The sequence below is a fragment of the Otolemur garnettii genome, unplaced genomic scaffold, assembly GCF_000181295.1.
Source record: "Otolemur garnettii isolate 467f Iridium unplaced genomic scaffold, OtoGar3 scaffold00036, whole genome shotgun sequence".
In the NCBI taxonomy this organism is placed as follows: Eukaryota; Metazoa; Chordata; class Mammalia; order Primates; family Galagidae; genus Otolemur; species Otolemur garnettii.
Window position 1 is genome coordinate 13,844,916 of NW_003852431.1, and position 8,083 is coordinate 13,852,998.

The window sequence follows — 8,083 nt, forward strand, 5'->3', positions numbered from 1 at the left end:
AAAAAAAAAAGATTGTGCATATAGTCATTATTAATCATTAATAGCATGACAGAAAAGTTGACTGCAGTGGGAAAAATCAAGTCAGTTTTATTATTCATTAAGACATTTCTGAAGGAGCTAACTTTCATAGAAAGAATAGACAATAGAATTATAATATTTCACAGTTATGATGTGAAATATGACCGTGTACTAAACTGCTTTGCCTTTTTATAATCAGATTCCTCCAATGATTTATGCTAATTTAAATGATATTATTACCATCTATCATCATCACCATTCAGAATTTGTTATTTGATTTTGTTTTGTATCACAGAAACCTTATTAAATTTACCTCTTCAAAAGAAAACCTTATCCCAACACAAGATTTAAAAAATATATTAGCTATTATCATAATCATTAAAAATTATTTTAAATGACCTTAGGAGTGTTCCACATTTGATCTGGGCATAGTTTCAATTTAGACTCGAGTCTTTGACCATAACCTTGGCTTCTATAATTATTTTTCTATGGTATTGGCATAGATATATAATTATTCTTCGATTGAATTATATCCATAATTTGTGCTTATTTTGGCTTAGCTTTACTCAAGAGGCATCTGGAAAAGTTGTTTGGTCTTTGTTTTATAGCAAAATAACAATGTGTCCTTTTAAGTTTATAAAATAAAAATAGGGGAATCTCAATGGTTGCTTGATCATAGAAGTCATATATTTTAATTTTTATAATTTATTTCTACAGAAAATGTTAGCTCTTACTTAAACCAGGACGTAAAAGTCATCCAGTATGTTCTTCATGTTGTCGTCTTTCAAATTTCGAATATCCCTGTAGCATCTCCTATTCTTTTTCTTCCTTCTCTCCCCTATCTGCACAATAAATATTCAACCTATTCGATCCCTTCTTCTTCGAGTCTAAGGCCTGCATCCGTGCCTTCACCCCTACCCCGCACACGCCTCTTGGTTCACTTGTACCCTTAACCTCCCATTTCTTCTCCTTTCCCTCCTTGGCCAAACTTGTTGAAAATTCAGCCTACACTCATGACCTCTGTTTCTTTGACATTTGTTCTTTAACTCACTGCAATCCAACCTCTGTCTATTACTCTGTAATATAGAATGAAATGTTCCCAGTTATTATCAGACATTTCTAAGAGGAGGAACAGCAAACAGTCTCAGGTGTGTATCAAAAAATAATCCCTCTGGTTACAGAGGCAGCAAAACAGTTGTACAATCAGTTAGAATACTTTTGCAGAGGGCTAGTAGCCTGTAAGAATGGGACAATGGTAAGGACAACAGGTGGAGAACTCATGGAGACATTCAGAAAATGGAATTGCAATAGTAATTTATTCTGGCAACCATATTACTCCAGCTAAATCTATACAACACCCAGCTTTAAAACAGCATATAAATAACTATATTATTTTCTTCCCAAGTTAGGATTAACTGAGCTAATACATGAAAAAAAATTTTGAAATAAAATTGTACTATCTAGTATAAAGTGATTAGTAGGCCTCAGACTGGGAAAATACATATAGGCCTCTCGAATGCATTCTTCCTTTCTATGCCTTTAACAAAAAATAGAGCCCACAGCAAGAAACCATCTTGCTACTATGGAATGGAAGTGATTTTTAAAGCCAGGGCACAGAACCATTGTTTTATAGCTTATATAATTAATGTAGGCTATAAATCCCAACTTTATATTAGAAGTACTACATAAGTAAACCCAGCCCATATTTCTTTTTAACATACATTCATTTCAGATAGCAGGAAAAAAATAATTTCTTTTGTAAGCCCCGAGAATTTAATTTGAATTTGAGAATTAGTTTAGTTCTATACAGCACATGGCTTACTCATAAAGTTAACACCTGTCTTTAAATAATATTTTGCCCCTAACAAGAGAATGAACAGATTCTCGTTAGCCAGTCATGTTCTATAAGTTATACTATAGATAAAATCTTTGCTAACTTTTCAAAGATTTCAATAGCTTTCTCACTGGCTTTACTTTTCTTCATCATTAATGATTTTAAGTATTTGCCTAAGAAAAATTTGTTTGTTTTGCTCCAAATGCTGTGCTAGTAGTACTAGAGATACCAATGGGAATTAGAGGCCTTCTCAGTCCCCGCCTTCAAAGGATTACGGTCCAGAAGTGGCTCCTCTGCCTCAGGGGTTTTGAACAAGTTGTTCTATCTAGAAAGCTCCCCCATTGCTCCATCCTCTCTGGGTAGCCTTACCACGCTCTCAGAGGAGTCTGTATCTTTCCTTTTGGTATTATCACAATCACAGTTAAATAAGGCACAAATAGTCATTTATGTAACAGCTGTATCTTCTATTATAAACACTGCAAGAGCAAATATTGCTTACCTTGAGCCCAGCACATTGCCTAGTATACAGTATTTGTTCAAAAATATTTGTGGGATATATGAATGAATGAATCAATGAATAATGTCATTGCCCAGAGAGAGCAGGTAGAACTACAAAAGAAGACAGAGGTTCACCAATATTTCTGAGTGCCAAGAGGGGGGGAGAAAGAGGTACAGATTGCCTTTATTTTGTGGACATTCCTTAGAATGAATCTGTGTTTTTTATAAAAAGGAAATAAGAATAATGCCATAAATTTCAAAATTAGGGTTAAGATGTCAACAGTGTGTTAAATGTGATAAACCACAGCCTCAAGGAATCTTCCCTGACCCCCTTGAATCTCTTACCTTCTTATCCTCTTTAATTTCTTAACTACTTAGCAATTCTTTTAGATAGTTGCATCCATCCATTCACCTACACAGTTGTTTAGGTGTACTATTTTTACAAACAATGTTAATTATAATAATAAAAATTTTTTAATTTGCTGTGGTCTCTCTCCCTCCATTAGAATGTTAGTTTCACGATCCCAGAAATTTTGGCCATTTTTATTTCATTTTTGCTATCTACACTGTCTAGAAGAATACTTAGCACAAGAGAAGAAATCAACATGTTTTGGTTGAACGTTGGTTTATCTGATTTAGGAATGAGAAAAGCATTGATGACCTTAGGGAGTTTTCAAGATGGAGTTGTCAAAGCCATACTTCTATTTAAGTGCAATTGAGCTAATTTGTAGCATTTAACCTCTTATCCAACATGCCTTTCTTTTTTTGTGTGTGTGCCAATTTTAAATGCAGCTTTATTTAAGACATTGCATTTTCCACTTACAATACAATGCTTTTAAAGTGCAATGTTACTTCCTTCCCCTGTGCACATGTTCCATATTCAAGTATTGAAAATGCCCAGCAATTCACTATAGCAGCCCAACTTTAAATCTGCCACATAATTTGCTACAAATTTGGATCCTGCAATGTTTTACTGTGTGGAACAATGCTACATCTACACTTGGGTTGGCTTAATCAACCTCTTCAATGGTGGGGCCAGAGGAAGCACCACCAGAAGGAGGAGCACCACCACCAGGGAAGCCCTCAGTCATCCCTCCTGGCATGGCCCCCTGGCATTCCGCCTGCACTCTGGCACAACTTGGTAATGATGGGGTTGCAGACTTTCTCCAGCTCCTGCTGATGTTCAAATTCTTCCTTCTCTGCAGTCTGGTTCTTATCAAGCCAGTTGATAATTTCATTACACTTGTCAAGAATCTTCTGTTTGTCCTCATCATTGATCTTGCCTTGAAGTTTCTCATCTTCAGCAGTTGCTTGCATGTTGAATGCATAGGACTCAAGTGAGTTCTTTGATGAAAACTTGTCCCTCTGCTTCTCATCTTCAGGCTTGTACTTCTCAGCTTCCTGTCCCAACATGCCTTTCTTAAACTCACTCTAGCCACATTGTTGAGTTCAAGTTTAGGATTTCTGGGTGACATAGTTCTGATGAGACCGGTATAACAAGTTGTCCCCTCCTTCCCACGGCACACATTTATGCCATGTGCAGTGATGATACAAGGAAGGAAAAGTTCATTAAACACGTATGGGAAGAGAAAAATGGGAGACAAACAGCAATCTCTAGTCTGTAGCAAATTTGGGATCCACATAGGCAAGAATCCGTGAGGACCCTGACTCAAGGGGTACCAATGATGTTCCCTGATTAAGACACCCTCCTGCTCTGTCGGAATGGTTTACTCTGTGGTTCTTGGCTCCACCCTGCGGGAGGTTCTTCCTTTTCTATTTTCTTCTTGGACTAAATCAGAAAAAGTATCGGGGACCATGCTCTACATGATGACCTAACAGATTTCTCAGGCAACTTTCTGCTCAAGAACAGTTGGGGGCTCGCGAGTCACTTAAACCTCTAATAGTCCTAATAGTCACAGAACTTTTAGTCCAGGCCTCAGAACTTCTTTGGTAGTATAGACCTCTCAGAAAATTGATTTCAATTATTTACATAAGCCAGTAACCACATCTATGGACATTTCTTTTTTTAAATTGTTCATAGATGGGTTATATTTCTTTGCTTTCTCATCTTCCTACTTCTTTCTTAAGTTGAAGAAAGATACTCCAGGGTTATCCAGCTTCCGTGGAAAAGCTACCTGGCTTAACCTGATCTTTCCTGGGTCAATTTAAACTGTTGAAAGGTTTTAATAGTAGGTGTAAAAGCCATCTCCTTAGTCTGATCTTTTTCACAAAACTAAATTTTTAATCAAGTTTTGTCATGCAAACAAATGCCACCAGTTCTAAAGCTATAAGTCTTTTAGTATTTGGAATCCCATGATTACCTTTCAATCTGCTTTCAATTTGCTTTTTTCCTGAATGCACATCTTCTTCTAATATCATGCCAAAAGCAGACATTTGCACAAAAAGCACACTGTTAGTCTGTTCTCTAAATCCTTTCCCTAATAATCTAAGTTCAACAAATACACATACTACTTCACAAATGGTAACAGGTAATGGTTTTACCAAATATTTTACCATTTTCCCATATTTTAATATCTATCCCCTTACTGCCCCAATTCAATACCTAAGCCAATGCTATATATATATTTTTATTTATTTATTTATTTTTTGCAGTTTTTGGCCGGGGCTGGGTTTGAATCCACCACCTCTGGCATATGGGGCCGGCGCCCTACTCCTTTGAGCCACAGGTGCCGTCCCAATGCTATATATTTTAAATTTTGGTAATGGTAACACTCCATCCCCAAGTAGTCCTGTATCCATCATAAGTTAGGCTATGCTGCCATAGCTAACAACCCCTAAACATCAGCAGCTTAATCCCCCAGGTTGGATTTCCACCTCATAAAAAGGGCAGATGAGGACAAGGGCAACAATTATCCTACTCACTCCTTGCAGCAGCCCTTGCTGTGTCAGCCTTGTCATTGCACTATCTCAGCACATCCAAAAAGGGAAAGCACATCTGTCCACTGCTCTGGGGCTTCAGTGTTTATGTAGGAGTGAAGGACATGGGTTATCTTTCTCACGGTCACACGCCAAACTTGGAAGTTCAAGAGTCATTGAGCCTTGGACCTGTCTTTGACTCACATAGCAAGTGGATTAATTTCACTTCCATTTCATCTCCTAGACAACTGGATTTGACTTGTACAGTTTTGGCTTCGTTTTTCTTTGTTGTTGTCGTTTGGTTTTTGTTTGTTTGGTTCTTGAAGAAATTTCCTTTAAGATTGAAGAATGCTGTTATTTATTTCAGGTAGCCTGAAAAGCATCCTCATATTGGACCTCACTCCCCTTCCCTGCCTCACTGTCCTTGTCCTATAATCCTGCTTGGGTTTGTGTACTTAATAAAGTAAGAGATAAAATAGAATTAAAGACAATAACCTAACAAATACACTAGGTTGCCTAAAAAGGCAGCCAAACACTTTACCTATCATTCAGGGTCCTTCACCATCCACTCCTATCATCTACAAAATGCCATTCTCCCTCAGAAATCTCTGATTCTTTCACTCAAAAACATTCATTGTAGGGTTTTACTTGTATCTGTTAGAGCACCTATTGTTTTCTTGCATGGCTTATAATTTTGGGATACACAGACATATTAAAATATTCAACAAATAGCTACTTAGAGCCAGGATTTTCAGTCTTTAAAAAAACATTAAAAAATATTTTTAATTGCAAAATATTAAGGGGGTACAAACGTTTTTGGTCATATGGATCACTCTTGTCATATTTGAGTCATGGCTATAAGTCTGCCCATCAGCCAAATAGTGTTCATTGTACCCATTAGGTAGGTAGGTTTTTGTCCCACCCATCCTGCCTACCCCACACTCAATTTCTAATAAGTTTTGCTTCCCTTTATGCACATGTGTGCTCATTGGTTAGTTCCAATTTAATATCAAGTGCATGTGGTTGTTTTTCCATTCTTGAGATACTTAAGTTAATGGTCTCCAGTTCCATCCAAATTGTTGAAAAAGGCATTAATTCATCTTTTTATGGCTGAATAGTAGTCAATGGTATACATATACCACATTTTATTAGTCTATTGTGAATTGATGGGCACTTGGATTGATTAAACATCTTTGCAATTATGAATTATGCTGCAATAAACATTTGAGTTCAGTTTTTATCATAAAAAGTCTTCTTTTTCTTTTTATAGATACCCAGTAGTAGGCTTATTGGATCAAATGGTAAGTCTATTTTTAATGTTTTGAGAAATCTCCATGCTATTTTCCATACAGGTTACACTAATTTGCAGTCTCACAGATAGTGTATAAGTGTTCCTTCCTCTTTGCATTCGCCAACACCTATTGTTTTTTTCACTTTTAATAAAAGCTATTCTAACTAGGGTAAGATGATATCTCATTTTGGTTTTAATTTACATTTTCCTGATGATTACTGACATTGAACTTTTTTCCATATTTGTTGGCCACTTGTCTGTCTTCTTTTGAAAAGCTTCTGTTCATGCCTTTTATCCACTTCTTAATGGGGCTGTTTTTTTCTTACTGATTTGCTTAAATTCTTTGTGGATTCTGGATATTAGCCCTTTATTAGATGCATACCTTGCAAAAATTTTCTCCCTCTCTGTAAATTGTCTTTTGGCTCTGTTTATTGTTTCTTACCTGAACAGAAGCTTTTAGTTTTATCAAATACCTTTTTGTTGTTGTTGCTGCTGTGATTGTCATAAATTCTTTTCCCAAGCTAATATCTAAAAAAGTTTTCCTACATTTTGTTCATGCCTTACATTTAAGTCTTTAATTAATCTGTAATTAATTGTGGAACTGGTGAGAGATAGGGGTCGTGTTCCATTCTTCTTCATGTGGCTGTCTAATTTTCCTAGCACCACTTATCAAATAGGGCTTCTCTTCCCCAGAGTACATTGTTTGCCTTGTCAATGATCAATTGGCTATATATAGATGGTGCTATATCTGGGTTCTCTATTTTATTTTTTGGGTTTATGTCTATATTTGTCTACCAGTACCATGCTGTATTGGTTACTACAGCCTTGTAGCATAGTTCATTCAACGACTGATAATGTGATCACTCTAGACTTGTTCTTTTGTTGAAGATTGCTTTGACTAATCAGGTGCTTTTCTTTATTGGAGATTACATTGGATCTATAAATGACTTTAGATGGTATGGAAATTTTAACAATGTTGATTCTACTGATCCATGAGCATAATATGTTTTTCCATTTGTTTATGTTCTCTCTGATTTCATTCCTCAGTGTTTGTAGTTCTCCTTATACAGACTTTTCACTTCCTTGGTTGAATATATTTCTAAGTATTTTATTTCCTTTGTAGCTATTGTGCATAGTACTGAGTCTTTGATTTGACTCTCAGCTTGACTATTATTGATGTCTAGCTACAGATTTACAAAATCTCTGGTATCCAAAGACTTTGGTGAATTTATTTAAGAATTTCAGGAGTCAAACTTCTATTCAATGTAGTGCTGGAAGTCCTAGCCAGAACAATAAGGCAAGAGAAAGAAAAAAAAGGGTATTCAAATCAGGAAAGAGGAGAAGAAACTATTGCTTTTCATTGATGGTATGATTTTGTATCTAGAAAATGCTAAAGAATCCTCCAAGAGACTCCAACATACTTTATCTTAAAACAAGAATTAAACATAGAGAAATGGATGCTGCCACAAAGGAGTGGTGGAAATAATAAACTTAATCACAACCATTCAGCAATTAAATAATAACTCCAGAACATGACTCAGATTAACCTTAATTTAAAAGCTGAC

At 36.0% G+C, this 8,083-nt stretch overlaps 1 pseudogene; it reads right to left on the bottom strand.

Annotated features, from left to right (window-relative positions):
• Positions 1-3,123: 3,123 nt before the first annotated feature.
• LOC100951666 lies at positions 3,124-3,763 on the bottom strand (annotated as a pseudogene).
• Positions 3,764-8,083: the final 4,320 nt, after the last annotated feature.